The 19,734-nt window shown below is 48.8% G+C and overlaps 1 protein-coding gene across 3 annotated transcripts in view; it reads left to right on the top strand.

Annotated features, from left to right (window-relative positions):
- Nucleotides 1–19,734, top strand: part of Apba2 (amyloid beta precursor protein binding family A member 2) — a 212,332-nt gene that overhangs the window by 47,742 nt on the left and 144,856 nt on the right. For all 3 annotated transcript variants that reach the window (XM_041651126.1, XM_041651114.1, XM_041651121.1), the window contains exon 2: nt 270–332. The gene's annotated coding sequence lies outside the window, so the exon portion shown is untranslated. The remainder of the gene's footprint in view (nt 1–269; nt 333–19,734) is intronic.

Genomic DNA, 19,734 nt, shown 5'->3' with positions numbered 1-19,734 from the left:
TTTATTTCAGGGTCTTCCTGCAAAAGAGTTTGAGAAGTCTTTCCCTCACATATTCAGTGTGTCTCCGGTCTGTAGGCCAGTTAGTGGTCTGTTTTGACCTTTCCGCCTGACCCTGAAGATGTCAGGAAACTCATGACCAGCTGCACTCTGTATTTCCAGATGTTGCCTGTTGAGGAGAATACTTGGGTTCTGACTCTGCCCTGTGTCTGTGAGGGAGTGGGTTGCTTTCCCAGCCCACTGACTCCATGTTTGTGATCTTTCTGTTGCAGTTCTCTGGATACTGAAGCACTGCTGAAGCTCTGCCAGGTGACCTCGTGGAGGCTGGACTGCCGGTGAGTGGGATGTGTTTTCCAACTTCCGCGTTTCCCGACGTGCCCTTGGGACAAGTCCCCATTAACATGCCTAGCCACAACCTCACCTCTCTCCAACCAAAATCTCATGTACTCATGCCGATTTCCAGTGCTGTCTGGTTTGAAACGGTAACACCTACAGCTGTCACTTGGTATCCATGGAATGGCGTCAAGGGCCTCTGTGGGTTCCTGAATCTGAGGATGTTCCAGTCCCCCATGTGAAGTGCTCAAGATTTACATGGGACATGCATACATCCTCCTTCCATGACTTCTGACACTTCGTATGTTGCAACTGCTATATGAATACTTGTTTTATTATTTCGGGGATGGCAAGAAACATAGCTGCACCCATGTTCAGTGTGGACTGGGCCGTTGTAATTTATGACATCACAGGAGCCCCAGTACTGTACTGTAGGGAGACGACAGGTTAGGAAAAGGCCAGGCCATGCCCATACCATTCATGTGGTCTCTGCTGTTCTCTGGAGGGTTTGGTTGGTAAAAAATGTCTTGCATCTTTAGGACTTTTGGAATAAAAACAGTTTCGATCTGTGGTTGATTGGGTCTACAGATGTGGAACTGCACATCTGTATATGTGAAAAAGGCATAGAGAAGAGGTAGTAATGTGTGGAGGACAAATGACCAGCAGGCTGCCAATTGTGTCCAGCCCATGGGAATGACTGTCCCTGTCTCTGCTGCCAGGGTACCCTCAATCCTCCATGATGTATTATTGGAGACCCTCCTTCCCGGACAGTGGTGATGAGCCCAGGGCATCCATCACTTCTTTCAGAGATTTTCAGGAGCTGGCAGGAAGTGGGCAGGGTCTCTGTGCCTTGTGTGGGAGTAACAGTTCTTACGTTGTTCCACACCCAGACCATTCATGGGTGACCCAGGCAGCCAGCCCAAAGGTGCTGTTGTTGTGGGAAGGCTCCTTTATCAAAAAGCAGGCTGGGGGCTCTACAGAAAGTGCCAAGTGAATGGTGCAGGGTCCCTGGGCTGGTCTGAGGGACCTGCAACCATGGTTGGATGTGAAGATGTGTCATCTCAAGGGCATCTCCTGCTGGGGAGTTAGGGTGGCCAGCTCTGCACAGTTCTAGCAGGGTGGTTTAAACAGCACGAGTTTGTAGTCTCTCAGTTTTGGAGGACTGAAATTTAAGACCAAGGTGCTAGTCTGGTGGTTCTTTTGAGGGCCTTCCAGGAAAGGGCTGGTGGCTTGCTCAGTTTCTAGACTACATCTACCTTTTGGGGTGTGTCTTGACCTGCCCCACGTCAGCCTGCTCTTGTCTGTGTACTGTCTTCCCTGCACCACATGATACTCTTGGTCAACAATGCGACACACACACACACACACACACACACACAATTGGAGTGGACCTGGTGAATTTCTACAGCCTAGTGACCTTGCCTGGGCTGTCATGCTGTCACAGCACAGTGTCCATCCACCTGTATGCAGGGTACACTGCCAGCTGTATGAGAGGGCAGATGCAGCGACTTGGTGATGGCCGGTGCTGCTGTTTGGATCCAGGGTGTCCTGGATCTCTGGGGTGGTTCCATCATGAAGTTGTGGAACCTTTAAGAGATGGAACCTCGTGGGAGGGGTCTTCAGGTCACCGGAAGTGTGTTGTAGAAGGGACAGTGGTACCCAAGCCCTTCTGCCTCTTCTTTTTCCTGTGTTCCCACAAGACTAATAGCTGTGTTCCACCATGTCCTTTCTGCCACGATGGCTTACATTGTCACAGGCCTAGAAGCAATAGGGCCACCAACTGTGGACTACAGTCTCCAAAACTGTGAGCCCAAATAAACCTTTCCTCTTTATAAGCTGGTCATCTCAAGCATTTTGTTACAGTAGTAAAGCTGGATAACAAAATATGGTTTATTATGTATTGGCTTATACATTTTTGTAGCATGATTAATAAAAACTCAGAGAGAGAGACTTGGAGTTCAACCTAAAGATCAGGAAAGCGAAGCAGCCAAGCCACTAGAGAGCTCTTACCTCTATGAAATCTTCAGAATGAAAGAGAGCGAGTCCCTGTCTCATCCAGCCTTATATTCCTCTCTAGTGCTGGGATTAAAGGCGTGCACCACCACCATCTGGCCTATATGGCTGACCAGTGTGGCTGTTTTGCATTCTGATCTTCAGGCAAGCTTTATTTATTAAAACACAAATGAAATACCACTACATTATTTACACCCACAGTTCTGAAAAATGTGTGTGCCATTTGTATATGTGTGTGTGCGTGTGTGTGTGTGTGTGTGTGTGTGTGTTGAATAGGAGTAAACCCAAGTCCTCTGTGCATTAGGTTTCTCTTCTGCTGTTCAGGCACATTCCAGCCCTGCACTTCATGACCCATTGTGGCAAAGAAGATTTTAATGCATAGCTTCCCTGTCTTGGAGCTCTACCATCTAACCAATACATTTCTATAGTCAACTTCCTAATGCCAGTCAGGGCAGTTAGCACCATGCTACAGTCATAAACATCTCCCAGATATGAGGGGTGGGCAGCCGTTGTTGATTACCCTTCCGCCTGCCCTGCCCTGGTCCCTGGATTTTCCAGACTGAGTAAAGTCTTCCCAACAGCTCGGATGGTTGTACGAATTCTGAGCAGTGTTTTCTAACGGGATGGGTATTCTTTAGACATAATGTTATTGCACTCTTACTGGGCATGGGGTAGACTAAACACAAGCTTTGCGTGTCCTGGGAAATGACATTTGCTCCACTGGAGTGATCTGGAGCTGAGCCAGCATTGCTGGGTATATGTCAGAGGAGGAAGGACAGCCTCCTGCCCTGGGCGCAGGGCAGGGACAGACAAGGATGGTGGCTGGCAGTGGATCTGGTGAGGGGAAGTGGGGCTGAGGCCCTCAGCACTGAGAATGCGGATTTCCTGCTCTTCCCTGACAGTGTCCTCTCCCCTGAGTGCCTTCGTCCACAGGGCATCACATCGAGGATTCCCAGCAGCAGGGCCCCCTGACCCTTGCTCACCCATGCTGTGCCAAGACCTTGGGCTTTGCTCTTTGGTGGTTTGGGAGGTGACTGGGGAGAGGGGTGCTTTTCTCTCTTCCCCCCATGCAGGGGTCATCACCCTGTGTGGCTGCTGCGGCTGCTGCTTGCTGCTTTGGTGCATTTCAAAAGAAGACACAGAGAGGTGTCAGCTGCCCCCTTCCTGAAAACCAGAAGTCAACATGGCCACTTCTGGTTTGCTCCACCCCTTCACCCTTCATGAGTGAGACCACCTAGATACGCTGTGCACCACATCTGTCCCCATCTCCTTGGTGCCCAGGAACTTTGAGAGCTAGTCGTCCCTGTTGCACCAGGAATGTGCTATTACTGGTAGGATTTTTAAATGGGGGGAAAATACACATAATACAAAAATTTACCATTAGCCATCTTAATAAAATGTATTTTATTTACTTGGAGTGTTTATATGTATGGGTGTTATGTATATGTGTGTATGTGGTGTGCACACCTCTTTAGTCCAGAGGTTTGGGTGTCCTCCTCAATGGCCCTGCATCTTAACTTTTGAGGGCCAGTCCCCAACTGAACCTGCTTGATCACTGATTTGGTTAGCCTAACTGGCTTCCTGCTTCTGCTTTTTCAGGGCTGGGATCACAGGTGTATCCTGCTGTATCCTGGGTCTCATGTCAGTGCTGGGATCCAAACTCAGCATCTGTGCTGACTGAGCCATACTCAGCGCCTTGACTTTATTTTTAAAACTGATACATAAATGTAAAACTTGTGTATATTTATGGTGATTGCATGATATTTTGATAAGTTGTATATAACATAATGTTCAAACTAGGGTAAACATCTATCTCTTTAAACGTTTGTGCTTTTTATGGTATTCTTGTAGCTTTTTTTAAAAATATAGTTTTGTAGTGTGTATATGTGTAGGTCAGAGAGCAGGGTTTGAACTCAGGTGGTCAGGCTTGGTAGCAAGTTCCTTACTCTGCTGATCTATGCGGCAGGCTCTCTTGTAGCTATTTGGAACACACAGTACTTTACTGTCTTCATCTTGTGCCCACAGCATGCTCCTGATTGGTGCACCTGCCTCTGGTGACCATGGTTCTACTCTCAGCTTCCCTGGGATCAGCTTCTTAAATTCTCCATGTGAGCGACTTCAGGCAATGCTTGTCTTTATGTAGCTGGCTTACTTCCATTAGCAGAATGATGTCCAGTGGTGTCCACACTGTCTCAAGTAACGGGAATTCATTAAATTTTATGATAGCTGATTGCTGTCTGTTCTGGTTTGTTTTCTGTTGCTGTGGTAAACAGTATGACCCAAAGCAACCTGGGGAGGAGAGAGTTTGTTTCAGCTTACAGGTTGTGGTCTGTCATGGAGGGAAGTCAGGATGGGAACGCAAGGCAGGAATCTGAAGGCAGGAACTGAATCAGAGACCATGGAAGAACCTGCTTACTGTCTCACTCCCAGCCTCAGGCTCATCTACTTTTCTTATACAGTTCAAGATTGAGGGCCCCCCACCCCCAATATACTAGGTCTCATTGGCATGCAGCTGTTTTCTTGTCTTTGACGCAGCCAACGGTGCACTTAGCTGAGGTTGGTGAAGCCCTCAGTCTTGGACTTGGAACTTCTAAACCCATGGTCTAAATAAACCTCCTTTCTCTGTAAAGTATTAAGTCTTAATATAAGACTTAATATATAAGTCTTAAGTATTTTGTTGCGTTAGTAGAAAGAGAACTAAGGCAGCCTTTGGGTGAGGGGTTCTCAGAGTTCTCAGGGAGAGGAAGAATCAGCCTGCAATCACCGTTTCAAACTCAGGGCTATGATACCGGGCTTCTCATCGGTGTGTTGATCTGTCCTTAGAAAATGTTCTTGTAGTGGTGCTGAAGCCACGGCCCCCTGTAGCATCCATGTTGCCTGATCGCCGCAGGAGAAAGTGGCTTTTCTGTGCTTGCTCCTAGATTTGGGGCTCTTATCCTTTCTCTGTATAAAACTTCCATCCACCATGGTCCACAGCCCCTCTGCCTTGCTTTGGGGATTACAGTGTGGGGTGCCCACTCATCCAGAAAAGCAGACTCGCCCCCATTCCCACATCTTGGTGATTTGGTTCTCACGAACAGGTTTTAAGTGGTTGCCATCTGTTCTCCTCTTAATTATTTTTCCTAATTCCATCAAAGGGAGGAGGAAGGACATTTTCCCCGAAGTCCAGATCTCACTGAGGAAGCGTGGCTCTGCCGCCCACCAGGGTGGAGGAACGCAACTGCCATCCCTGAGGGTAAGGAGGCAGAGGGTGACGCCGGCCCCTTTCAACAGGGCCATGCCCCTGTCTGATGTTCATTCAGTAGTGCAGTGGCAGGAGCCTCCAGGCCTCAGCCTCACCCTCCTGACAGATCCCTGCACCCTGCTCTGTGGTGGCAGAGACTGGACGGAGCTTCTGTGGTTGACCAGGGCCAGTCAGTCACTGTGAATACCTTGCCCAAGTGAAGCATAGTGCTGGCAGATGCCATGCTGAGAGCTTTACTGGAAAAGAGTCCCTCCTGCTGGTGCATCCACTGGCCTGGTGTAGCTTGTCACTGTCCAATACTGCTTTTTGCCCTATGTTGTATTTTATTTATCACCCACTAGGCTGGATACTAACAGAGCAGTGAGGACCTTTCCCACTCCACCGTCCCTCGGCATGTATCCTGCAGACGCATTTCTTCTCCGACCAGGGAAGTCAGATGGGCTTTGGAGCTTTTTGCTATGCTAAGGCAATGAGAGTCTCAGCTGCTTCCCGGGGGGGGGGGGGGTGGTTATCCAGCGATGTGCTGGCTGATTGCAGAGACTTCCAAGTCTCCTGCCTAGCTACAGCCTGACCTGTCCTGGAATGCAGCGATGGGGGAGGGCTGTGCATGCCCCTCCCCTCCTCAACTGCTCCCCTTCTTGTCATCAGACCTGCACCTGCTCATCCCTTCTTACCAGTGCCAGTAGACGAGCCTGAGGGGTGCAGTGTCTTTAGAAAAGGCGGTCTGACAGCTGATGACCATGGTGACACTTTGAGCATCCAACAGGTGCTCAATTCTGACTTCTCCTGGAGGAGATACCCTGGAGATGATCTTGCCGAGAACATACTTAATCTGGTGTCCATGCTTGCTCTGTCCAACCCAGATACCCCAACAGCCTCTTGGCTGGCCCTTTGAGATGTCCCCAGGGAGAATTCTGTGACCACAGATGGTTTATCCCTGGGCAGAATCTCTTTAGCTCTTCAGGGTATAACTGGATGCCACTTCCCATTTCTGGATACTCAGGAGATTTAAGAGTGGTCACTGTGGCCCACCTCATGACCTCCCAGGAGAAACTGCCTGAGCTGTCTGTTCTGTAATTCCCAGACCCCCAAGAATGGGAGGTTATGGAGTTCTACAACCAGCCCCGCATTTTTCTGGGGGAAGGCTTGATAGAGTGACCTGGCTTTCCTGTCCCCTGTGTCCTGGCACTCAGATTGCCGCCATTGAAGGCTATAATCCCCAGCCATTCTGGTGTGGCCTTGTTTCCTTCAGCATGTGAGTGGAGAGCCAGCCTTGCTTCATGGAAGCGGGACATGGTGTGGCATCTAGATTCACTGCTGGGCTCCCTAGGCTCAGGAATCATTTCTCCTCAGCGGTGGCCTGGAGGGTCCTTTCATTTCAACGGTGTCTGTGAGTGAACTGGGGCGTTGTCTGCATCGGGCTTAGAGATGGGAACATTTTAGTTCTGTTTAAATTACCAGCAATTGAAAATAATAATGTCAGTCTTGGCTGTATATATTCGAGATTCTATTTGTATCTTCGGAAGCAACCACACAGTATGTATTTTGGGATGTTATGCTCAAACGTGCAGATGCTCACGTAGAGGAAGTCTCCGTGGGAGAGCCTCTGTGCTGGCAAAGGGGTATCTGGGACAGGTCTGCATCTGGCCCTTCCGCACCTGACTCCTGGGTCTCAACATATTTGTAGGGAGCAGCCATGGAACCCAGCCTCCTCTCCCAGTGTAGCAGTTGGCTCTTGCTCATCCTCAGTGCCCAGGATGGTCTGCAGGTGCCTGAAGCCACCGACTGTGCTACCTGCTTGTAGCTGAGTGAGGTACCTATTAGGCACAGTAGGAGACCAACAGTAATGAATAACCCATACATTACAGCAGTTCATTCACAGTCTCTGAAGTGTTCATTTCTGGGGTTTTCCTAGTTGATATTTGTGGGTGGCAGTTGACTATGGGTAACTGGACTTAAAAAGTAATGTCTCTAAAGAGCAGGGGCTGGAGCACAGGGCCGTCAAATTCCAGGAACAGAGTCAGATCTGGGGTTCCAGTCACTATCTGACTCTGGTGCCAGTCTGTGGCATGGGGCAGGATGGGTGCAGGCAGGGTGGTCCTTGAGACTGTGTTCACACTTGTCCCACAGTTGCCCACACTTGCAGTGGACTCCAGAGCCACTGCTGCCTGCAGATGGGTCAGCTTCCCCTGGAGTGTCCATACTGGCTAGTGTCTCTGTTCCTAGGACAGTGCCTGACTGTGGGGACAGCCTCCCCCTCAGGATTTCTAAGCTGGGGCATGTGGAGCATCCCGAGATCCGTGTGTATCCGCCCCTCCTCATGCTGCCCCCATCATCATCGCAGAGGCACACTGAGCTTTGCCACAGCGACACAGGGTGGCGCAGCCTCCCTCGGGGATGCGAATGGAAGCTTGGGTCCTGGTGTGGTAGCCTTAGAAGTAGGATGATGTCTGAGGGGTGGGTTCTAGTGGAAGATGGTGAGGTTGTTGGGGGTGTGTCCTCAGAAGGGATTAGGGAGTGAGGGCCTAAGAGTGAGTGGTGCTGAGGACGTAAGTTCAATTCCCAGCACCCACTGTAGGGGACTCACAGCCATGTGTACCTTCAGCTCCAAGGAATCCAAGGCAGTCTTCTGACCGCGGCAGGCAGCTCACCCGTCAGTTCTCTCAGGAGCCAATCCTTAGGCAAAGAGTTACTCTGGTTCCTGCTTCCTAACTTCTGTCCTTGCCAAGTGAACTCCCCTTCTCTGGTACACACCTTCTCCTAAGGTCGACCAACAGACTGGCTGGTTGCAGACTAGTTTTAAGCTATGAACTAAATTAACCTTTTATTCACCATAAAAGTTCCAAGCCTCTGTTATTTGGTTGTAGCAACAGACAAAGACTAATAACGTACTTTAGACGCACCAAGACGCCCTTCAAGTAAATAATCCTGCCCTATTACACATGTACTTTGTCTTTCTCAGTCTGGTTTGTTTTGATTAATATGACCATCTCTAGTTATGTTCATGTTCTAGGGACAATTCTTTTTTTTTTTTTCTGGCAAGTTGGTGCAGCCACAATCAAGGTCAGTATGGAAGGCTAAAAATAGAAATGCCACTCAAGCCGGCTGTTCCTCTCTGTGTGCCTCTGAGTTAGCACATCACAGAGACTCTTGTGGGTCATTGCTTCAGGACTCACACAGAAGGGTCAGGAAGCAGCCCACTGCCCATCAGTAGAGGAACATATCCGCTGCAGTATCTGCATACAGTGCTTTTGTCCCTTTTATCAACGTTGGCCACACCCCACTAAGCCAATGGGGGCTGTGTTATGTCATCTTAACCAAGGTCTGCTCGTAGGGAAGAGGTGGAGTCGGCTGCTGTCTTGCCATACCAGGCGAGCAGAAACTCCTCCCTACTTGCTTGGCTCCAGAGTGTTGCCTGCACCTCTCCTGCTTTCCCTCTTTCCTGAAGTGTTGGGCACAAATGGTCAGGCATCTTAGAAGCCCCACTCGAGGGGTCCAAAGCCCACATGCCACCTGCTGCTACTTGAACAGAGTGTGTTTGGGGGGTGAGGGTGCCATTGTTGGTCTTCTAGGATACAGCAAGTTGTTGCACACATGCCCCCTTGTGACCATTATTGCAAAAGAAAAGGGGCACCTGGGTGTGGTGGTGCACATCTTTATTCCTTGGGAGGCAGAAGTAGGTGGATTTCTGTGGGTTTGAGGCTATCCTGGCCTACAAAGAAAGTTCCAGGACAGCCAGGACTAATAGATACACAGAGGAACACTGTTTTGAAAAACGAAAGAAAGAAAGAAAGAAAGAAAGAGAGAAAGAAAGGAAAAAGAAAGAAAAGGGGCATTTTCCTTTTTCCTGAAGGTGAACTGGGTCAAGAGATTTATTTTTTTTCTGCAGCGATGCATTTCTTTGAATTCTCGTGTATGACTGACAGACAGTCCCTGGAGCACAGGTGTCTCTAAGGAGGTCAAGAGCCTGAAGTGGCCTGGCCCTGGGCTCCTGCCACCTGGTGCATCTGCCCCAGTCCTCTCTGCCCTGCTTCTCTCTGCTGTTGGGCCAAGTCCTGCCCAGATGGTGACAAGAACCAGTCTGGTCATGTGTGGATGGGAAAGTTAGCCAACAGCTTGGGGTCTAGGAGGGCTTTTCCGTGTCCTGGGGGGGGCGGGGTTCTAGGGCTGGAAGGGCCATGGGCTTGAGTACCCACAGATTCTGCTATCATCAGGTGGCCTATAATTAATCCCCCAAGTATACAGTTGATGACCACATATTACTGAGAGACCGAGGGAGACAGGAAAATAGGCCCTAAAGATGCTGACCCTGGAAATACAAGTCTGTTCCTTTATTCATGGCCCCAAAGACTCTCCTGATGTCACAGTTAGGGTTTTGCGGTGGAGAAGTTATCCTTCATTATCTGGGTGGGCAGTTAGCGTTGTGTTACTGTATAGAGCAGGCTAAACCTCAGTGTGGCGTCAGGACTGATCAGTGGCTCCTCCCACCAGTGGCTCTGCCTCTGTTTGGGTCTTGCACTGTTGACCTCTGTTCATGAATAGCTGTGACTTCTTGTGGGCCCCAGCTCCTCTACCTGCACCCCGTCACAGTCATAGCCACTCACAGCTTTTGGGAGATACAGGCTTACACCTGAGCTCGTCTGAAACACTCAGCCCTGGGAAATACTTGATGGACTTGGGGCAGCTCTATGGAGGCAGCTGAACCCCGACCTGGCAGTGAACAGTGGGTCTGCTCTCCTGTGTGGTTGAGCGTGGTAAGCTGTGTGGTCCAGCCCCAAGCCAGCTGATTCAACTATTCATCAGCCCACTGTGTCCTGCTGTGGGGCAGATGGACCAAGATTCTAGAGAGATTTCCCCAGGTGTCTCCTCCCACACTCAGGGATGAGGTTGTTGCCCCCAGGCTGTGCTCCTATTGGCCGGTTCGTTTCTTACGCACACCTCCAAATTGGGCTAGGCATGGGTGGGCTGGTATCCTGTTGCCCATCGTGAGAAATGGAAGTTGGAGTGCCAGGTCTCCTGGGCTGTCATCATGGCAATGAGCCTTAAAATCAGGGGTGCTGCCAGGCGTTGGTGGCACATGCATTTAATCCCAGCACTCAGAGGCAGAGGCATGCATCTGTGAGTTCGAGGCCAGCCTGGTCTACAGAACAAGTTCTAGAACAGGATCCAAAGCTACACAGAGAAACTCTGTCTCAAAACACTCCTCTCCCCCAAAAATCAGGGGTGCTGCTCTGCTCTTTGACCTTGCAGGGAGCACCTGAAGGCAGAAACCATGTTGCAGGGCTCACTGGGGTGGGTTAGCTTCCTGTTGGAGGCCAGGCCTGTGTACCCTAACCTGTTCCTAGGCTCCCCCTAAATCTCTGGTTTGGGAAGTGGAGAGTCTGCTGGCAGCTTATTAGTAGGCAAGGCAGCTTTTCAAGGAACACTGAGGAACTGAAAGTGTAATTTAGACTCCTCCTGGGAAGCCCCATCCTCTGCTGGAGACAAAGGGGTGGGGATCCCGCACCACAGAGAGGTGACAGCAAGGTGGGTTAATGCCAGTGTGGTGCATCTGCATCTGCTGTCATTGACTTCTCCAGAGCGTGCAGACAGAGGCTGGTGCCTGGGGAAGGGTCTGACTCACAGGGCTCTGAACTTTGCAAGCTCCGAGGAGCCTTCAGCCCTCCGAGCTTCCCTGGCTTCTCTATCTGTGCTATGCCCAGGGAAGGTTAATAATCCGCCCCCTTCCCTTCTCCTTATCTCCTCTCTCCCTTTCTTTGCTCGCTCCCTCTCTGTTTGGTGACCCAACTGCACAGGTCCTCTTGCTGATGTTGACTGGAATAAATGTGAATGAGGTCTGGGTGTGGCTGTGCAGCCCTCAGCATCTGTGTGGTAAAGTGCGTTTCAAAGCGGAAGCTGAAGAAACTGTGTGGTGTTGGACACCCTAGATCATGTAAAGTGGCTTCTCAAGAAGCTGACATCTGAGGATCAGGGAGGTTTAAGTATGGCATGAGGAAGGACCCAAGCCTGCAGCTTGGATGTCCTCGCTTGAGGGGACATGACAGATAAGAGGCAACGTGGAGATGGTTTGGTTTCAGTCTTGCTTCTTGTTTCTTGTTCATGTGAGGAGAGGAGACAGAGAAGGGGGCAGAGAGGATGGCTGAGCTACATGGTAGGTGTCCCAGGATGGTAGGTACCCCAATAAGTCGCCTGCTCATTTGCTCTGGATCAAAAGAGCTGCCCTCTCCACAAAGTGCCTGTATGCCTGCTTGTGTGTATCTGTGTGTGAGTTTGAGTGTGTGTGCCTGTGTGTTTGAACACGCCTGTGTGTATTTGTGTGTGTTTGTATGTACCTGTACATGTCTCTGTGTATCTATATATGTCTCTGTGTGTATTTGTGTGTGTGTGCCTGTGTTTCTATATGTATACCTATGTGTTTCTATGTGTGTACCTGTGTGTATCTGTACATGTCTGTGTATGTGTGCACCTGTGTGTGTATCTATGTGCCTCAGGCAGGGGAATGCCTGTGAGCGTAGAGCTCTCAGATAACTCTGAGAAGGCTGTGAATCAGGGCAGACCAACTTCAGGGACCGGGGCATCTGCAGAGCATGTGTGGGCAGGTGTATGAGGCCGCCAGTCACAGAGGGAAAGTGCTGCCTTGTGGGAGGCCTCCCGTTCCTTTGGTCACTGTTGATGGAGTTTTCACCTTAGAACACTTTTAGATGTGAGGAGAGTTTGCAGTGCTGGTAAAATAGCTCAGAGAAACACCGTCCCCAGCCATGGTTCCCCCAGCATCTGATGCTACAGTGGGCCGTTTGCCACAACCATGGAACCCACATGGATCAGTGGCAGATTTTAGACTTTCTTTGTTTCTGATGATCTGGGCAGTGTTGAGAATTAAGGGACTGGACCTTGGTAGACTGCACCTCAGTTTGAATTGTCTTAATGTTTTTCTCCTGGTTGTGAGTTATGAGTTATAAGGGGAACCCCACAGAAGTGGAGTGGTCCTCGAATATCACATGCTATCATAATCAATGTAAAACTACCCTCTTCCTCTCCAAAGGACTCTGTAGGAGGAAGCCGTCTAAGGGATGAGGGTCATAGGGAGAGTGTGTGCATAAATGATTTGGGATTTCTGTATGGGAGAATGCTGCTTAGTTATCAATTCATTCAGACACTCATGGATTCCTGGTTTTGCTGTTGCGTTTTGCGTCATAGCCCTCTGTGTCCCTGGACACCACATCTATGGATTCAACCACCTGTGATTGACAGCATCTGTGCTGCACACGCACGGCATTGTCTCCTGTCACTCCCTGTGTTCTCAGCCACTCAGCTTCTATGTTGCATTAGGGATTATGAATCCGCTGGAGTGACTGAAAGCTCACAGGATGGTGCACACAAGTTCTGTGCAGTTAGCGCGGGGTTGTAAGTGAAGGACTTCATGCTTCCTATGACTGTTGTGTACAAGGCATTCTGGGTGAGCCCGGTGGGGGTCAGGGGCCTCCATGCCACAGTATTGATTTTTCTGCTCAAATTGTTCAGAAATACTAGAAGTTCGGGCTACCTTCTGGACCACTTTGACAAACCACTGCCTTCTCATGTTTTAAGCATATTTTGTTTAATGAAAGATTTATTTATTTTATATGTGTGGATATTTTGCTGTGTGTGTATGTGTGTGTGTGTGTGTGTGTGTGTGTGTGTGTCTGTGTTGTGTGCATTCCATATGTCTATATGGAAATCAGAAGAGGGTAATGAATCCCCTTGAACTGGAGTTACAGATGGTTATGAGCTACCACACAGGACTGAACCTGGGTCCTTTGGAAGAGTACCAGTGCCCTTAACTACTGATCCATCTCTCTGGCCCTCGGTGATTTCTTATGTTTGGGGACAAGATATTTCAGTCTTATCTTGTACAGCGTGTTCATGAGGCCAACCTCTACCTCAAAATAAAAAGGGAAAAAGTGGCTATGCATATAGTTTGGTAATAAATCACTAGCCTACCATGCTTAAGACCCTTGGTTCAATTCTTATAAATTTATAAATAAATAAATAAACCAAACAAAAAGCAGTCTGCATGCTAAGTGTGTTTATTGTTACCAAGACACCACTGCTCTGGGCTTTTCCCCTTCAGATCTAGGTCACATCTGTGTGTTCAGACCTATGTGGCCATGCATAGGTACCTTGACTCTTTGAAGGCTGGTCCCATCAACAGGCACAGTCACCCGTGAGGGTTCTGTGTGTCCGTCGTCAGTGTGGAAAGGAATACTGGCACCACCTGACCCTTAGACAGGAACAAAGGACCTGGCTGAAAATATATTATCCAAGGATGAAAAAATGGAATGATGGGAATTATCTGGTCACTTACCAGGGAGCTTGAAAAATAAGGCATGGACAGACACGGTTCAGTCCTCCACAAATGTGACTCCTGGCTATCAGTTAAACCCCTGAGCTGAAGTTGTTATTGATCACTGAGGTGAGCTGTGTTGTCATGGTGACTGTTGCTTACTCTGGGTGAGCTGTTGTGATATTGTCATGCTGTCAGGCATTCTCGATGTTATATTGTCACCCTGACTGTTGATTATGCATTCTCAGTGTTATATTGTCACCCTGACTGTTGATCATGCATTCATGGTGTTATATTGTCACCCTGACTGTTGATCATGCATTTGCGGTGTTATATTGTCACCCTGACTGTTGATCATGCATTCATGGTGTTATATTGTCATCCTGAGTGTTGATCATGCATTCATGGTGTTATATTGTCATCCTGAGTGTTGATCATGCATTTGCGGTGTTATATTGTCACCCTGACTATTAATCATGCATTCGCGGTGTTATATTGTCACCCTGACTGTTGATCATGCATTTGCGGTGTTATATTGTCACCCTGACTGTTGATCATGCATTCGCGGTGTTATATTGTCACCCTGACTGTTGATCATGCATTCGCGGTGTTATATTGTCACCCTGACTGTTGAACATGCATTCGTGGTGTTATATTGTCATCCTGACTGTTGATCATGCATTTGTGGTGTTATATTGTCACCCTGACTGTTGATCATGCATTCATGGTGTTATATTGTCACCCTGACTGTTGATCATGCATTCATGGTGTTATATTGTCATCCTGACTGTTGATCATGCATTTGCGGTGTTATATTGTCACCCTGACTGTTGATCATGCATTCGTGGTGTTATATTGTCATCCTGACTGCTGATCATGCATTTGTGGTGTTATATTGTCATCCTGACTGTTGGTTATGCCGGAAGAGTTGTTATATTGGTTATGGGCGGCTGCTCTTTGTTGCAGTCAGTATATGCCCTGTGTTGCACATGCCATGAAATACTGTGCTACTGTGGGCCCGCAGCTTGGGTTCCCATCTCCTGAGAACTTCTGCAGTTATGTCCCCTCTCATCTCAGCAGTCCCGAGAAAAGCAAGTCTCTGTTTTCCCTGTGTGGCCGAGGAAAATCAGTGGTGCGAACATTGCCAGCTCCAAGCTGCTGATAAGACAGGCTCACATGGGGCTGGAGAGATGGTGTAGCAGTTAAGAGCACCCGCTGCCCTTGCAGAGGACCTGGGATTAGTTCCCAGCACCCATAGCTGGGGACTCACAACTGCATGTAACTCCAGCTCCAGGGAATCCAACACTGTGTCCTGGCCTCAGAGACATCAGTATGATGTGGTATATGTGGTATACACTCATAGACACATACATAATGCTAAATCTTAAAAAAAAGCACCTCACATTTCTATATGCAGAATACCATAAGTCTGTACCCTCTGTCCTATGTTTGTGTCAGAGGAGGGAAGCAGAAGTGGTCATATATGATTCCCTGACCTAGTCTCCCCTAACAGGGATCTCAGAGTTTTGCTATAAAGAGGCCTCTTGAATTGGTTGAGATTCCTCTTCCCTCGTAGTCCCATTTTCTCTCCTCCTGGGTTTTGACATAAAACATCCATGCAGAGTTGCCCCTTCTGTACTTAGCAGATGTCGCTCATCGTAGCTTTGCCCCGAGCTTCACAGCCTGCTGTCTTGGCTCCTTCCCTGCACATTCCAGCAGCTGCTGGAGAGAAAATGTCCCTGGCTCCCACTTCCTCCTCCTTCTCCTGTCCCATTTTTCAGCTTTGTTTAGCCGAGGCTTCTGGAAGGTCTGTCTCTTCTAGCTGTCCCGTCCCTCCCTCCCACTCTCACACCCACTCCAGACAGACGTACACCACTTCTTGCAACACTTCTGTGGGTGCCTTTGGCACGGGAGCTGTTTCCAGCAGGGCCATCAAGTCGTCCGTTTCCCTGGTCCAGTGGCCATCCCTGAATCTTCTTTCCATTCATTCTCTAGGACCGTTCGTATTGTCATCCTCTTCCCAGAAACCCAGCCTTCCTTGGTTCCAGGCTCCCAGAAGCCTGGATTTTTCCTTTACCTCATAGGACTGAGTTCGTTCGTCTCTTCCCTGGCCTCAGAGTCCTGGAGTGTCCCCAGAATCTATGCATGGACTTCCTTTCTCCTCAGTCCACGTACACATGGTTGTTGCACACAACCTTGTAGCGTTAATTGCCATTGGGCCCATGGCGTGGCTCAGTGGACGAAGGCACTTGCTGCCGAGCCTGACAGTTTGATCCCTGGAGCCCACGTGGTGGAAGGAGAGAACTGTCTTTGCAGCTTGTCCTCTGACCTCCACACATACGATATGTGTTTTCTAATAAATAAGCAAATGAGTGTGAAAACATGTACCATCCACATGTGAAAGCACCCCACATCCATAACTGACCCTCGACCTCTTCTCAGGACTCCAAAGTGGTGAGTCCAGTTGACAATCCAACACAGCAGGTACCATGCCGTCCCCTACCATCCTCCCGTTTCACATGCCTCTACCGCATTCACTGGGAGTCAGTCTGGACGACTTTCTCTCAAATCCTACAGCGAGTCTGCTCCAGAATCCTGTGGCTGCTTGCCTTTGTCGTTCCTGTCATCTCCCATGCATTGCATCGCAGACAGGGTTCCTATTTCTAGTCCACCCCACATCTCTAGGCTGTGTCCTAAGGTCATCTTGGTTTTCCCTTGAGATCCTAAACTAGATCATGTTTCTATCACCCTTCTTGCTTGGAGGAAAAGCCAGAGGCCCAGGCGTAAGTTATCTTCTCTGCGATGTTATTTCTAAAAACTTTGCCCTTCCAAACTTTCTTGATTAGCTTAGCACCTTCATGTGTTGGTTTCAAATTACCTTCAATAGAGAAGGCTTCTGCAGACTGGCCCAGTTGGTACCGACCCTCCTGTTTCTGCTTTTGTGACTCCTCACCCAGTGGGAGCATCTTCTCCATTAACTCCACAGCTTATGTATTAATCACGCTCTCCATCACTCCCGAGTGCAGGCTGGGGAGCACAGAGCCCTAAGTCAGCCTCATTCAGCTCCAGGTCTGTTCTCAGCATTTGGCACACGATAAAGGAGGTGCCCATTGTCTTCGGGACAAATGACAGGTTGTGCTCGGCAGCCAGGGCCTCCTTGAACTCTGCACCCTGACATCTCATGTTCATGTTAGTCTTGCAGCCCAGTCATTCCTGTCACAAATGTCCACATGTCTGTTGGGCTGTGTCTGGAGCCTTGGAGAGAAGTCTGGGGTACGCTGTGAGTGTGGGCAGCCTCTGCATGTGATTAGGGCATTTTTCTTTTTTATATTTACTTATTGGTTAGCGTGTATGTGTATGGAAGTCAGAACATAAACCCTTGTAGCTGGTTCAGGCTGTTTGGGACCCCCAGAGCTTCTTGGGACTTGGCCATCTGGCTTCTATGGAGTCACACCCAGGAGAAGGCACATGTGGACCCTGATGTCCTCTACAGGGCAGAGGGACCCTGGTCTGCCTCATCACAAGTGGGTAACCCATCTTGGGACCATCTGATGATTCAGCTGCCCTTGATATCCACAGGGGTTGGTTTCAGGAGGGCTGCAAGAATATCAGGGCCCTCATATATAAAATGGGGAGTGTGTCAAATTTAAATGCATCTCCACATGCTTTAATTTTACCAAAAATTATTTTATAAGGAGTGGGATGTGGTAGCACACACTTTTAATCCAAGAACTCAGGAAGCAGAAACCGGGGGACCTATGTGAATTTGAGGCCAGCCACTATAGTGTACATATTGAGTTCCAGTACAGCCAGGGCTACGTAGTGATATCCTCTAAAAAAAAAATCTTAGTGTATATTAATTGAAAAAAGAATGCTTTTCATTGTGACATTTTCATAAGTGTAGAGAAAGTACTCTGATTGTATCATCTCCAGGTGACACAGAGTACTGAATACAGTGTGAGTGCTGTGGAAATAGCTATCATGCTGTATTGTTTAGTGGATAAGAAAAAAATGACACGTTCGTGGGCCAGCCAGAAGACTCAGTGGGTGAAGGTGCTTGCCACCGATCCCGACAACCTGACTGTAATCACCAGGACTCACATGGTAGAAGGAGAGAATGGGATTCAGCATGACTTCAGTTGTCCTCGGATCCAGACATGCCCAGTGCCACCCCATCCCCCAATATATAAAATGTAATAATAAAAAGACACACTCAGCAAAGAGATATGTTTTTTCTGGGTATTCTGCCCAAGGCTGGCAGACTCCTAAGAGGCACACTGCTGGGCTTGCTGCCTTGCTCTACTTGCTCATGGGTAGAATCTGGAGCTGTTGGTCCTTTTCACACTCTCTGCCTTTCCTTCAGCCTCACAGAAATGCCAGGAACCTTTTCTTGGTTAGATAGCAGTGATGCGATTTGGTATTGTTTGTATTTGGTGTTGGTTTGGTTTTAGGGTTCTGTTACTCCTCAGTGCCTTTGCTCTTGATGTGCCTGTGGGCTTCCAGTGGTCCACCAGGGCAGCATTCTCCACCATACTACCATACCGTGGGCTAGAGCCTGCCCCGGAGCATGTGAAGGGTCATGCTGAGAGCAGATGCACGGGTGGATTTGCTGAAGAGCCAGGACTGGAGTCTTGCCCCACGTTCCCACCATGCAGCTTTCCGAGGGTTTTATAATTAATGCTAATGGTTGTGCCGTCGTGGCTTGTTTAAATTACCCCAAGAGGAACATCATGTCTATTAAAGAAACTTGATTGTAGCTGCCCACCTGCTCTATTCAGGGACACGCAGCTTTTGTGGGAATTCTTCTGGGTAATTAAGGGGGTCTAAAAGCTGGCTTTATAGTCATTGATTGAACTATAGATAACAATGAAGTCAAATAATTTTTTTTTTTTTGAAGCAACTGTTTCCATCTTCGGAAGCATGTGAGTGATTTGAATTAGAAAGAGTTCTCCACGTGCTGCTCAGGTGTCTAGGAAGGCATGTAGCCTCCGGGGGTTCTGGGCATGTTCTCACTGGGGGGTGTGTGGGGTTGTTCAGGGTCATTGTCCCTCTCTTGGTTTGAGCCCCGAAGGAGCTCAGGGGCCACACAGGCGCTGGAAGATCTGCAGAGGTGGTGGGCACAGCTGCCTGAACACAAGAGTCAAACTCCAGTGTGTGCCACAGCCAGCGCAGCACCGGTCTGGGGATGTGGGGCTCAGGTGCAGGTTTGGCCACCAACTTGGATATCTTCAGCTATATTTATATATAACTTCAGGTACAGTTGGCTTACATGTGTGGTTGCTAGCTGGGTGCCGGTGTTGCAGAGGCACTCTGGGAATTTGTGTTCAGAGGGCAGGGAGGCGCCATTTTATTTGTCTACATATTATGGCATCGTGTTTTATATCAGTGTGGGCACTCAGGATGAAGATGGCACAGAGGAGTCCAGCTAGTACCAGCAGCAAGTACAGGCAGCAAAGGCCAGGCTTTGGAAACCTTTACGAAATCATGCCAACAGTTTGGACGTTGTCTAGTGAGTCTTAGATGCCACCACTGTAAGGGCTTCTTAAACAATAGCACATGTTAGCTTTAAACTTAAAACACACACACACACACACACACACACACACACACACACTCCTATCCGGTCAGTGTCAGGTGGACAGTCAGAACCATTGAGAGTAACACATCACACAGCTGTGAGTGGTTCAGGGTATTTATTTTAACCTTTCCACCCATCTCCTGAACTCGCTAAGAAGGACTCCCTCTTTTCTCCCCAGCCCTTCCACCACTATTCCGTCTTCTTTCTCTCAGAATCTGACTACTTGTGGAGCCATACCTAAGAGGC

This window comes from Microtus oregoni, unplaced genomic scaffold (assembly GCF_018167655.1).
Source record: "Microtus oregoni isolate MIOR12 unplaced genomic scaffold, Mior012 000000F_ref0000247, whole genome shotgun sequence".
NCBI classification, from domain to species: Eukaryota; Metazoa; Chordata; class Mammalia; order Rodentia; family Cricetidae; genus Microtus; species Microtus oregoni.
Note: the sequence above shows the minus strand (reverse complement) of the source record. Positions and strands in the feature narration are given on the sequence as shown.